This window comes from Rattus norvegicus, chromosome 4 (assembly GCF_021556685.1).
Source record: "Rattus norvegicus strain SHRSP/BbbUtx chromosome 4, alternate assembly SHRSP_T2T, whole genome shotgun sequence".
NCBI lineage: Eukaryota > Metazoa > Chordata > Mammalia > Rodentia > Muridae > Rattus > Rattus norvegicus.
Window position 1 is genome coordinate 103,426,328 of NC_141537.1, and position 14,814 is coordinate 103,441,141.

General features: G+C 39.1%; 1 pseudogene and 1 gene segment (V, D, J or C); one reads left to right on the forward strand and one right to left on the reverse strand.

Annotated features, from left to right (window-relative positions):
• The window catches only part of LOC134478922 (immunoglobulin kappa variable 4-1-like), an 801,643-nt gene that overhangs the window by 371,309 nt on the left and 415,520 nt on the right, over positions 1–14,814 (forward strand).
• LOC148006301 (ARL14 effector protein-like pseudogene) lies at positions 2,835–3,397 on the reverse strand (annotated as a pseudogene).

The following is a 14,814-nucleotide window of genomic DNA, read 5'->3' on the forward strand; positions in this document are numbered from 1 at the left end:
ATACAAAGAACTCAAGAAGTTAGACCGCAGGGAGACAAATAACCCTATTAAAAAATGGGGTTCAGAGCTAAACAAAGAATTCACAGCTGAGGAATGCCGAATGGCTGAGAAACACCTAAAGAAATGTTCAACATCTTTAGTCATAAGGGAAATGCAAATCAAAACAACCCTGAGATTTCACCTCACACCAGTGAGAATGGCTAAGATCAAAACCTCAGGTGACAGCAGATGCTGGCGAGGATGTGGAGAAAGAGGAACACTCCTCCATTGTTGGTGGGATTGCAGACTGGTACAACCATTCTGGAAATCAGTCTGGAGGTTGCTCAGAAAATTGGACATTGAACTGCCTGAGGATCCAGCTATACCTCTCTTGGGCATATACCCAAAAGATGCCCCAACATATAAAAAAGACACATGCTCCACTATGTTCATCGCAGCCTTATTTATAATAGCCAGAAGCTGGAAAGAACCCAGATGCCCTTCAACAGAGGAATGGATACAGAAAATGTGGTACATCTACATAATGGAATATTACTCAGCTATCAAAAACAACGACTTTATGAAATTCGTAGGCAAATGGTTGGAACTGGAAAATATCATCCTGAGTGAGCTAACCCAATCACAGAAAGACATACATGGTATGCACTCATTGATAAGTGGCTATTAGCCCAAATGCTTGAATTACCCTAGATGCCTAGAACAAATTAAACTCAAGACGGATGATCAAAATGTGAATGCTTCATTCCTTCTTTAAAAGGGGAACAAGAATACCCTTGGCAGGGAAGAAAGAGGCAAAGATTAAAACAGAGACTGAAGGAACACCCATTCAGAGCCTGCCCCACATGTGGCCCATACATATACAGCCACCCAATTAGACAAGATGGATGAAGCAAAGAAGTGCAGACCGACAGGAGCCGGATGTAGATCGCTCCTGAGAGACACAGCCAGAATACAGCAAATACAGAGGCGAATGCCAGCAGCAAACCACTGAACTGAGAATAGGACCCCCATTGAAGGAATCAGAGAAAGAACTGGAAGAGCTTGAAGGGGCTCGAGACCCCATATGTACAACAATGCCAAGCAACCAGAGCTTCCAGGGACTAAGCCACTACCTAAAGACTATACATGGACTGACCCTGGACTCTGACCCCATAGGTATTAATGAATATCCTAGTAAGAGCACCAGTGGAAGGGGAAGCCCTGGGTCCTGCTAAGACTGAACCCCCAGTGAACTAGACTGGTGGGGGGAGGGCGGCAATGGGGGGAGGGTTGGGAGGGGAACACCCATAAGGAAGGGGAGGGGGGAGGGGGATGTTTGCCCGGAAACCGGGAAAGGGAATAACACTCGAAATGTATATAAAAAATACTCAAGTCAATAAAAAAAAAATACTCAAGTTAATAAAAAAAAGAATTTCAAACAAAAAAAAATAGTACTAAGTTACTAAGTCCCAGTGTTTAAACACTTCCCTTCATTACACATCTAATGTAACTTAGAGAAGTGCTTTTTAAACATGGCACCCAGACCTGTGACATCAGCATCATCTGGGAATTTCTTTCAAATGTAAATTGAGTCACAGTAACCAGCTTAAGTTATTGGCTGAGGATTTGAGAACCTTCCGGATAATGAACATAAGAGAAACTCTAACTTAAGATGGGGAAAATTAATAAGTTTGGTGTTAGAGAGATGGTTCAGACATTTAAAGCACTTACTGCTCTTGCAAAGGACCTGGGTTTGGTTCAAGTGGTTCATAAAGCCAGTAACACAAGCTGCAAAGAAGCCAACATTTCTGGCCTCTGCAGGCATGTGCACTGATGTACAAGAACTCTCTTTCACACACACACACACACACACACACAAAGAGAGAGAGAGAGAGAGAGAGAGAGAGAGAGAGTTTCCAGACACCTGCTACATTATATCATCACAAAGACAACCACATTATGCTTTTAGACAGCTGTTCAACCATACATCCAACTAGCCATCATGCAAGCCACAGAATATCATTTAAGGCTAGCTTTTTTTTAAGTCGTGAAATACAGATCTTGTAAGGAAATGTGTTAATCACTAGCTTTTAGTCTTAGCTTCTCAATTCAGTCAACTAATATATATAATTTAGTAAAATATAAATGCTTAGTAGTAAAAATATTATCATCACTAAATTTAAGTTTAACATCAAAATATAAACAATAAAAAAATAAGACTAAAGGTGTACATTACAAATGTACAAGTTTGGTTTACTTAGGAATATATAACATTCTAAGAAAGACATACATTTGGTAACAGCTTTCAGATGCAGAGTTGTGCAAATCTTAAAATTATGGTGGTCTCAACCAGACACCCTGTGAAAGGAGTGGTGACCTCAAGACAGAGAGTTCTGCTAATGAGAAATGAGCATCCACTCTTGCAGTCTTTGGTCACAAGCTGAGGAACCTGAGAGGGTCTACACAATTACCGTCCATTCTACATCCATCTGTAGCTTGAGAGAATATTTTGCCTAAACACTAACACTTGTCCAGGAGAAAGAAGTTTGACAAAAAATATATATAATTAATTTATATATAGTCATACATACATTTATGAATACATGTATGTTTGTGTGTGTATGTGTAAGAAACAGAAGCCAAGCATGATGCAATATACCGAAATTAATACAACTTGTGAAGCTAAGGCAGGACAATTGTCATAAGTTAAATGCCAGCCTGAGCTACAGAATAGACCCTTTCTCAAAATCTCAAAACAAACAAGCACACATGCACTCACGCATCACACATACAGAGAGAGAGAGAGAGAGAGAGAGAGAGAGAGAGAGAGAGTGAGAGAGAGAGAGAGAGAGAGAGAGAGAGAGAGAGAGAGAGAGAATGAGAATATAGGTATATCTCCTAATCAGGAACAAAAAATGGCAGGGTGCTGATGACCTCACCAGACTCTATGATGATGGCATCATTGACCCAGCACAAGTTGCACTGGCGCTCTGGCCCATACTTGTTGGAGTTGCACTTGGGACCTGGGTAGAAGCATCCCAGGCAGTTCTTCTCTAGACTGTCACACAGGTCCACATTGTTACACAGCAGCCTGGTGTTTTTGTCGTACTTATTCATCGCCTTGTACTTCACAGAAAAATATCCACTCATCTTCAACATCAGTGCTTTCTTTTCAGGCTGCCTTGTCTCAAGGTTAAAATCTGCCACGTGAAGTCTATGGTTCTGAACTGTTAATCACTTTAGCTGCCGTTCGATCGGTTGCTGCTGGTCACCAGCCAGCCTTGCCAACCTAACAGGATAAACTCCAGAACTAGCTTTCCTTGAGCATAAGAAGACAGCAGCAATGGTACTCTCACAAGTATCACTGAAGAAACACATTTACTATGTGTCATAAATATTTTAAAAGGAAAGGTTTAGGGCTGGAGACTCCACTTAGTGTTTAAAAGTACTTGCTTCTCTTATAAAAGACTGCACACACATTGCACACATGTATACAAACATGCATGCATACATAGATACATACATAAATACATGTGTGCATGCATTACTTCAGATTGAGATGTGAGCCCTGAGCTTCTGCTCTAGCTACCAAGTCTTCCACCAGCTGCCTTCTTTCTGCTTTCCAGGATTTTAACCCTCTGAAAGTCCAAATGTATCCTCTCTTAATAAATAGCTTTGCTCGCTCATGTTGTATATCACACCAATAGAAAAGTAGTTAATAAAAAGGTATAATCCATGATGGTATATTATACTTGTAAGATGATATACACAAAACATGAACAGGTATATGTTTTATGTAATACTATCATGTGCTACTGTATCCATGGGCTTCAAAACCAATTGGTCAGTTTGTTTTTAAGGAATACATACAGTATTTATTAGCATAATGTTTACATGGAACTTTGGATTTCCCACTAATAAATATTAAATTTACTCATAATTATGACATAAAAGCCTTTGAGGTAGAGACTATCATCACAAAAGCATACTTCTTTAGTATGGTATGAGATTTCTGGATTGCCACATTTGAGAGTAGACAAGGAGAGTTCAGAGTGATATGTGACCCATGAGGAAGAAGCATGGGATGGACAAATGACTTAGAAACAAAACTATTACATATACCATCTCATTTATAAATCTTAGATTTTAAGCATAATCATATAAATATAAACACAATTGTAGTGTGTATAAGGGAAACTAGGAAAGGGAAGAAAATTTAGGGGAAAACCATGGAACAGAGAGAAAGATGTATCTTAGTTAGGACTACTATTGCAATGATGAAATATCATGACCAACGAAGAACATATTCTTCTTATACTAACAGATAACATCGCTGAGGGAAGTCAGAGCAGGAGCTGAAACAGAGCAAGAACCCAAAGGTGGGAGCTGACCAGAAGCCATGGAGGAATGCTGCTTATTGGCTTCCCTCTGATGGCTTGCTCAGTGTGCTTTGTTGTAGAACTCAGGTCCAATACCAAAGCCTGTCCCTACCAACAATGGGCTGGATCCTCCCCCATAAAAAGGGAATTAAGAAAATTCTCTATAGGTCTGCCCAGAGTCTCGTTATATTGAGACATTTCTTTTTTTAATAAGTTTTAATTTTTAATTTATATGAGTACATTATTAATGTCATCAGAAACAACAAAAAGGGTATTGAATCCCATTAGAGATGGCCGTGAGCCACTATAAGTTTGCTGGAAATTGACCTCAAGACCTCTCTTAACCACTGAGCCATGTCTCCAGCCTGAGATATTTCGTCAGTTAACATTTCCCACACTCAGATGATTCTAAATTGTGCCAAGATAACATAAAAATGCATTGTGTGTAGGGTATAAATGTGTTTTATATATCAAAATCTTGAAAGAAATTGCTGTTATGAAACACAACATGATGTATTATGAGTATATGTCAGTACAATTGACTCTTTTAGCAAGAACAGAGGATAAGGAGCAAAGTTGGTAGGTAAATGACAACTGAGGCTATACTGCAACCTGTGTGTTCTGTCCACATCCCAAGTACATGGAGACCATGAGATTTAGGCAGGTGAATGTGCTTCTGTTTCACTCTCTACTTATTCAGTGGCAACTTGAAGTATACATTGCTGTCTAATGCATGTACTTTTATATGACACAACTCATCAAGATTACTCTAAGTACTTTTGTTATTTTAAAAAGAACTGAGACACTAATGCATTTTATAATTAAGTAATAGTTATTCAAGAGTAACGTCAGAAATTCAATACAGAAAAATGAGGTCATTGTTGAAATTTAAAGATCGTCTATTTGAAGAATTTGGAGGGAGCTGGACTCTCAGAAGTGTAGACAATCCTGAGAGCTCAGGAGAGACAGGCAATACTGCTCACATTTCTGGCCCAAGAGGAACCTAACTAGTGACCTCTGGATATAGAAATATAGGAGCAATCAGCAGCAGGAACCTTCTCGTGTCTGCCTGCACCAGAACTGAACTCAACTAGTCCCACAGCTTTCTGCACTCAAATCCCTTGGGGAAAAGAGCTGGACTCTCAGAAGTGCAGACAATCCTCAGAGCTCAGAGGAGAAACCTAACTCTGCCCACATTCCTGACCCAAAAGGAACCCACCATCACAGGCACAGGGATATAGAAGCAGTCAGGGGCAGGATACTTCAGGTTTCTGCCTGTACTGAGAGCAGAGAGCCAGTCTTCAGGAGCACCAAGTCATCTGAGAGCAGAGGTAAGATGAACTCTTGTGCTCCAAGTGAGCTGTCTGGAGGTTTAAAGTCATACAAACCCAGGTAGCTCCTTGTTCCAAGATCTGGGTGAAAGAAACTATAGGAGTACTGACACACAGGCCTAGAGGAGGGTCAAGCCACTGTCAGAGACAGAAAGACAAGCTAACACCAGAGACAACCTGATGACAAAAGTCAAGTGCAGGAAAGTAAGCAACAGAAACTAAGACTACTTGGCATCATCAGAGCCCAGTTCTCCCACAAAAGCAAATATTGGATATTGAAACACAGCATAAAGCAAGACTTGGTTTTAAAATGATATCTCATGATGGTAATAGATGAATTTATGAGTGACATAAATAAATCCCTTAAAGAAATAAAAGACAACACAAGTAAACAAGTAGAAGCCCTTAAAAAGGAAAGATAAAAATCCTTTACATAAAGAATTACAGGAAAGCACAACCAAACAGGTAAAGGAATTGAACAAAACCATACAGGATTGAAAAATGCTGATGGAATAAATAAAGAAATCACACAGGGAGACAACCCTGGAGATAGAAAACCTAGGGAAGAGATAAGGAGACATAGATGCAAGCATCACCAACATAGTATAAGAGATAGAAGAGAGAATCTCAAGGGGCAGAAGATAACATAGAAAACATTGACACAGCCATCAAAGATAATGTAAAACAAAAGGCTCCTAACCCAAAACATCCAGGAAATCCAGAACTCAATGAGAAGAACAAACCTAAGGATAAAGGCTTCCAACTTAAAGGGCCAGTAAATATCTTCAACAAAATTATACCAAAAAAAACTTCTCTAACCTAAAGAAAGAGATGCCCATAAACATAAAAGAAGCCTACAGAACTCCAAATAGATTGGACCAGAAAAAATTCCTCCTGTCACCTAAGAGTCAAAAACACCAAATGCACAAAAGAAAGAATATTAAAAGAAAGGGGAAAAGGTCAAGTAGCATATAAAGGCAGACCTATCAGAATTATACCAGTCCCCTCAACAGAGACTATGAAAGCCAAAAGATTCTGAGCAGATATCATACAAACCATAAGAGAACACAAGTGTCAGCACAGGCTACTATATCCAGCAAAACTCTCAATGAACATAGATGGAGAAACCAAAATATTCCATGACAAAACCAATTTTACACACAATCATTTTATGAATCCAGCCCTATGAAGGATAATAGATGGAAAACCCCAACACAAGGAGGGGAACTACAACCTAAAAAAGCAAGAAAGTAAGCTCCTTGCAACGAAAATGACAGAAGAGAGACACACAAACATAATTCTACCTGTCAATACGAAAGTAACTGGAAGCAACAATCACTATTCCTTTATATCTCTCAACATCAATGGAATCAATTCCCCAATAAAAAGACATAGACTAAAAGATTGGATATGTAAAGAGGGCCCAGCATTTTGCTGCAAACAAGAAAAACACCTCAGAGAAAAAGACAGACACTACCTCAGAGTAAAAAGCTGGAAACCAACATTCCAAGCAAATGGTCCAAAGAAACAAATGCACAAAACAAAGAAAGAATTTTAAAAGTAGTAAGGGAAAAAGGTCAAGTAACATACAAAGGCATACCTATCACAATTATACTAGACTTCTCACCAGAGAAACCATTCTAATAATGAATAAAATTGACTTTCAAACAAAAGTCATCAAAAAGGTAAGGAAGGACACTTCATATTCATCAAAAGAAAAATCCACCAAGATGAACTCTCAATCCTAAATATCTATGCCCCAAATGCAAAGGAACGTACATTCATAAAAGAAATCTTACTAAATCTCAAATTACACATTGCACCTCACACAAAAATAGAGGGAGATTTCAATACCCCACTCTCATCAATGGACAGATCATGAAAACAGAAATTAAACAGAGACAGAGAGAAACTAACCAAATGAACTTAACATATTTATAGAACATTTCATCTCCAAACAAAAGGATATACCTTCTTCTCAGGATCTCATGGTACCTTCTCCAAAAGTGACCAAATAATTTGTCACAAAACAGGCCTCAACATATAGAAGGAGATAGAAATAATCCCATGCATCTTTTCAGATCACTATGGCCTAAGGATGCTCTTCAATAACAACAATAACGACAGAACATAAACATATATCATGTAGGTTGGACAACACTCTACTCAATGATAACTTGGTCAAGGAAAAAATAAAATAGGAAATTAAAAACTTCTTACAATTTAATGAAAGTGAAGCTAATGGGGGAAGAGAGCTGAACACCCAGAAGTGCAGACATCCTGAGATCATATGACAGACTAACATTTCTGCACACTTCTGCCCATATCCCTGGTCCAAGAGGAAACTGCACAGTACTTCTGGACACAGGAACACTCAGCTGCCACTACCTGCAGTTCTGGTCTGCAGCTATGACTGAACTAAACAGGCCAAAGAGCTCCCTGCACCCAAATTCCATGGGGGAAAGAGGTAGACCCTCAGAAGTGTAGACACTCTTGAGAAATCAGAGGAGACTACCCTCTACCCACATTCCAGATGCAATGGGGCATCACCTCGTGCCAACTATATCCCCTGGGCACAAGGATCTAGGAATAATAAGGGACAGGACACTCCTGATTCCTGCCCATGGCTAGAGCTGAAAGAGAGTCACAACGAACACCTACACAACTGAGAGCAGAGCACCAGTTCTCAGAAAAGGCTGAAAGAAATGAGGAAAACGGTTCTACAGGAGTGCTGACACAGAGGCCTACAGGAGGGTCAAGCCACTCTCAGAAACAGCAAGACAAGAAAACACCAGAGACAACAAAATGGCGAGAGGCAAGCACAGGTATTTGGCATCATCAGAGCCCAGTTCTCCCACCAAAGAAAATACTGGATATCCAAATACACAGGAAGCAAGATTTAGATTTAAAATCACAGTTTATGATAATGAAAGAGAACTTTAAGAAGGACATAAATAACTCACTTAAGGAAATGCAGGACAACACAAGTAAACAAGTAGAAGCCCTTAAAGAGGAAACACAAAAATCCCTGAAAGATTTGCAGGAAAACACAACCAAACAGGTGAAGGAAATGAACAAAAGAACAGGAATTGAACATCTCAGAAAATGGAAAGATCTCCCATGTTCATGGATTAGCAGGATTAATATAGTAAAAATGGTCGTTTTACCAAAAGCAAACTACAGATTCAACGCAATCCCCATCAAAATTCCTACTCAATTCTTTGTAGAGATACAAAGAACAATTTGCAAATACATTTGGAATAATAAAAAACCCAGGATAGCAAAAAATATTCTCAACAATAAAAGAACTTCTGGGGAAAACACCATCCCAGACTTCAAGCAGTATTACAGAGCAATAGTGATAAAAAACAATATGGTATTGGTACAGAGACAGGCAGGTAGATCAGGGGAACAGAATTGAAGACTCAGAAATGAACCTACACACCTATGGTCAACTGATCTTTGACAAAGGAACTAAAACCATCTAATGGAAAAAAGATTGCATTTTCTTTTTTTTTTTTTTTTAGATTTTTCTGTTTCTTTGCTTTTTATTGTATTTGTTTTTGTTTTTCTTTTTTTTTTGATGTAACATAAGCATGTTTATTACAATTTATTTTTTTCATTTTTTTTTATTAACTTGAGTATTTCTTATATACATTTCGAGTGTTATTCCCTTTCCCGGTTTCCGGGCAAACATCCCCCTCCCCCCTCCCCTTCCTTATGGGTGTTCCCCTCCCAACCCTCCCCCCATTGCCCCCCTCCCCCCATAGACTAGTTCACTGGGGGTTCAGTCTTAGCAGGACCCAGGGCTTCCCCTTCCACTGGTGCTCTTACTAGGATATTCATTGCTACCTATGGGGTCAGAGTCCAGGGTCAGTCCATGTATAGTCTTTAGGTAGTGGCTTAGTCCCTGGAAGCTCTGGTTGCTTGGCATTGTTGTACTTTTGGGGTCTCGAGCCCCTTCAAGCTCTTCCAGTTCTTTCTCTGATTCCTTCAATAGGGGACCTATTCTCAGTTCAGTGGTTTGCTGCTGGCATTCGCCTCTGTATTTGCTGTATTCTGGCTGTGTCTCTCAGGAGCGATCTACATCCGGCTCCTGTCGGTCTGCACTTCTTTGCTTCATCCATCTTGTCTAATTGGGTGGCTGTATATGTATGGGCCACATGTGGGGCAGGCTCTGAATGGGTGTTCCTTCAGTCTCTGTTTTAATCTTTGCCTCTCCCTTCCCTGCCAAGGGTATTCTTTTTCCTTATTTAAAGAAGGAGTGAAGCATTCACATTTTGATCATCCGTCTTGAGTTTCGTTTGTTCTAGGGATCTAGGGTAATTCAAGCATTTGGACTAATAGCCACTTATCAATGAGTGCATACCATGTATGTCTTTCTGTGATTGGGTTAGCTCACTCAGGATGATATTTTCCAGTTCCAACCATTTGCCTACGAATTTCATAAACTCGTTGTTTTTGATAGCTGACTAATATTCCATTGTGTAGATGTACCACATTTTCTGTATCCATTCCTCTGTTGAAGGGCATCTGGGTTCTTTCCATTTTCTGGCTATTATAAATAAGGCTGCGATGAACATAGTGGAGCACGTGTCTCTTTTATATGTTGAGGCATCTTTTGGGTATATGCCCAAGAGAGGTATAGCTGGATCCTCAGGCAGTTCAATGTCCAATTTTCTGAGGAACCTCCAGACTGATTTCCAGAATGGTTTTACCAGTCTGCAACCCCACCAACAATGGAGGAGTGTTCCTCTTTCTCCACATCCTCGCCAGCATCTGCTGTCACCTGAGTTTTTGATCTTAGCCAATCGCACTGGTGTGAGGTGAAATCTCAGGGTTGTTTTGATTTGCATTTCCCTTATGACTAAAGATGTTGAACATTTCTTTAGGTGTTTCTCAGCCATTCGGCATTCCTCAGCTGTGAATTCTTTGTTTAGCTCTGAACCCCATTTTTAATAGGGTTATTTGTTTCCCTGCGGTCTAACTTCTTGAGTTCTTTGTATATTTTGGATATAAGGCCTCTATCTGTTGTAGGATTGGTAAAGATCTTTTCCCAATCTGTTGGTTGCCGTATTGTCCTAACCACAGTGTCCTTTGCCTTACTGAAGCTTTGCAGTTTTATGAGATCCCATTTGTCGATTCTTGATCTTAGAGCATAAGCCATTGGTGTTTTGTTCAGGAAATTTTTTCCAGTGCCCATGTGTTCCAGATGTTTCCCTAGTTTTTCTTCTATTAGTTTGAGTGTGTCTGGTTTGATGTGGAGGTCCTTGATCCACTTGGACTTAAGCTTTGTACAGGGTGATAAGCATGGATCGATCTGCATTCTTCTACATGTTGCTCTCCAGTTGAACCAGCACCATTTGCTGAAAATGCTATCTTTTTTCCATTGGATGGTTTTGGCTCCTTTGTCAAAAATCAAGTGACCATAGGTGTGTGGGTTCATTTCTGGGTCTTCAATTCTATTCCATTGGTCTATCTGTCTGTCTCTGTACCAATACCATGCAGTTTTTATCACTATTGCTCTGTAATACTGCTTGAGTTCAGGGATAGTGATTCCCCCTGAAGTCCTTTTATTGTTGAGGATAGCTTTAGCTATCCTGGGTTTTTTGTTATTCCAGATGAATGTGCAAATTGTTCTGTCTAACTCTTTGAAGAATTGGATTGGTATTTTGATGGGGATTGCATTGAATCTGTAGATTGCTTTTGGTAAAATGGCCATTTTTACTATATTAATTCTGCCAATCCATGAGCATGGGAGATCTTTCCATCTTCTGAGGTCTTCTTCAATTTCTTTCCTCAGTGTCTTGAAGTTCTTATTGTACAGATCTTTTACTTGCTTGGTTAAAGTCACACCGAGGTACTTTATATTATTTGGGTCTATTATGAAGGGTGTCGTTTCCCTAATTTCTTTCTCGGCTTGTTTCTCTTTTGTATAGAGGAAGGCAACTGATTTATTTGAGTTAATTTTATACCCAGCCACTTTGCTGAAGTTGTTTATCAGCTTTAGTAGTTCTCTGGTGGAACTTTTGGGATCACTTAAATATACTATCATGTCATCTGCAAATAGTGATATTTTGACCTCTTCTTTTCCGATCTGTATCCCCTTGATCTCCTTTTGTTGTCTGATTGCTCTGGCTAGAACTTCAAGAACTATATTGAATAAGTAGGGAGAGAGTGGGCAGCCTTGTCTAGTCCCTGATTTTAGTGGGATTGCTTCAAGTTTCTCTCCATTTAGTTTAATGTTAGCAACTGGTTTGCTGTATATGGCTTTTACTATGTTTAGGTATGGGCCTTGAATTCCTATTCTTTCCAGGACTTTTATCATGAAGGGGTGTTGAATTTTGTCAAATGCTTTCTCAGCATCTAATGAAATGATCATGTGGTTCTGTTCTTTCAGTTTGTTTATATAATGGATCACGTTGATGGTTTTCCATATATTAAACCATCCATGCATGCCTGGGATGAAGCCTACTTGATCATGGTGGATGATTGTTTTGATGTGCTCTTGAATTCGGTTTGCCAGAATTTTATTGAGTATTTTTGCGTCGATATTCATAAGGGAAATTAGTCTGAAGTTCTCTTTCTTTGTTGTGTCTTTGTGTGGTTTAGGTATAAGAGTAATTGTGGCTTCGTAGAAGGAATTCGGTAGTGCTCCATCTGTTTCAATTTTGTGGAATAGTTTGGATAATATTGGTATAAGGTCTTCTATGAAGGTTTGATAGAACTCTGCACTAAACCCGTCTGGACCTGGGCTCTTTTTGGTTGGGAGACCTTTAATGACTGCTTCTATTTCCTTAGGAGTTATAGGGTTGTTTAACTGGTTTATCTGTTCCTGATTTAACTTCGATACCTGGTATCTGTCTAGGAAATTGTCCATTTCCTGAAGATTTTCAAGTTTTGTTGAATATAGGTTTTTATAGTAAGATCTGATGATTTTTTGAATTTCCTCTGAATCTGTAGTTATGTCTCCCTTTTCATTTCTGATTTTGTTAATTTGGACGCACTCTCTGTGTCCTCTCGTTAGTCTGGCTAAGGGTTTATCTATCTTGTTGATTTTCTCAAAGAACCAACTTTTGGTTCTGTTGATTCTTTCTACGGTCCTTTTTGTTTCTACTTGGTTGATTTCAGCTCTGAGTTTGATTATTTCCTGCCTTCTACTCCTCCTGGGTGTATTTGCTTCTTTTTGTTCTAGAGCTTTTAGGTGTGCTGTCAAGCTGCTGACATATGCTCTTTCCTGTTTCTTTCTGCAGGCACTCAGCGCTATGAGTTTTCCTCTTAGCACAGCTTTCATTGTGTCCCATAAGTTTGGGTATGTTGTACCTTCATTTTCATTAAATTCTAAAAAGTTTTTAATTTCTTTCTTTATTTCTTCCTTGACCAGGTTATCATTGAGTAGAGCATTGTTCAATTTCCACGTATATGTGGGCATTCTTCCCTTATTGTTATTGAAGACCACTTTTAGGCCGTGGTGGTCCGATAGCACGCATGGGATTATTTCTATCTTTCTGTACCTGTTGAGGCCCGTTTTTTGACCAATTATATGGTCAATTTTGGAGAAAGTACCATGAGGAGCTGAGAAGAAGGTATATCCTTTGGCTTTAGGATGGAATGTTCTATAAATATCCGTTAAGTCCATTTGGCTCATGACTTCTCTTAGTCTGTCTACATCACTGTTTAATTTCTGTTTCCATGATCTGTCCATTGATGAGAGTGGGGTGTTGAAATCTCCCACTATTATTGTGTGAGGTGCAATGTGTGTTTTGAGCTTTAGTAAGGTTTCTTTTACGTATGTAGGTGCCCTTGTATTTGGGGCATAGATATTTAGGATTGAGAGTTCATCTTGGTTGATTTTTCCTTTGATGAATATGAAGTGTCCTTCCTTATCTTTTTTGATGACTTTTAGTTGGAAATTGATTTTATTTGATACTAGAATGGCTACTCCAGCTTGCTTCTTCTGACCATTTGCTTGGAAAGTTGTTTTCCAGCCTTTCACTCTGAGGTAGTGTCTGTCTTTGTCTCTGAGGTGTGTTTCCTGTAGGCAGCAGAAAGCAGGGTCCTCGTTGCGTATCCAGTTTGTTAATCTATGTCTTTTTATTGGGGAGTTGAGGCCATTGATATTGAGAGATATTAAGGAATAGTGATTATTGCTTCCCTTTATATTCATATTTGGATGTGAGGTTATGTTTGTGTGCTTTCATTCTCTTTGTTTTGTTGCCAAGACGATTACTTTCTTGCTTCTTCTAGGGTATAGCTTGCCTCCTTATGTTGGGCTTTACCATTTATTATCCTTTGTAGTGCTGGATTTGTAGAAAGATATTGTGTAAATTTGGTTTTATCATGGAATATCTTGGTTTCTCCATCAATGTTAATTGAGAGTTTTGCTGGATACAGTAACCTGGGCTGGCATATGTGTTCTCTTAGGGTCTGTATAACATCAGTCCAGGATCTTCTGGCCTTCATAGTTTCTGGCGAGAAGTCTGGTGTGATTCTGATAGGTCTCCCTTTATATGTTACTTGACCTTTTTCCCTTACTGCTTTTAATATTCTTTCTTTATTTTGTGCGTTTGGTGTTTTGACAATTATGTGACAGGAGGTGTTTCTTTTCTGGTCCAATCTATTTGGAGTTCTGTAGGCTTCTTGTATGTCTATGGGTATCTCTTTTTTTAGGTTAGGGAAGTTTTCTTCTATGATTTTGTTGAAGATATTTACTGGTCCTTTGAGCTGGGAGTCTTCACTCTCTTCTATACCTTTTATCCTTAGGTTTGATCTTCTCATGGAGTCCTGGATTTCCTGTATTTTTTAGACCAGTAGCTTTTTCCGCTTTACATTATCTTTGAAAGTTGAGTCAATGATTTCTATGGAATCTTCTGCTCCTGAGATTCTCTCTTCCATCTCTTGTATTCTGTTGGTGAAGCTTGTATCTACAGCTCCTTGTCTCTTCTTTTGGTTTTCTATATCCAGGGTTGTTTCCATGTGTTCTTTCTTGATTGCTTCTATTTCCATTTTTAATTCCTTCAACTGTTTGATTGTGTTTTCCTGGAATTCTTTCAGGGATTTTTGCGATTCCTCTCTGTAGGCTTTTACTTGTTTATTAATGTTTTCCTGTGCTTCCCTAAGTGTGT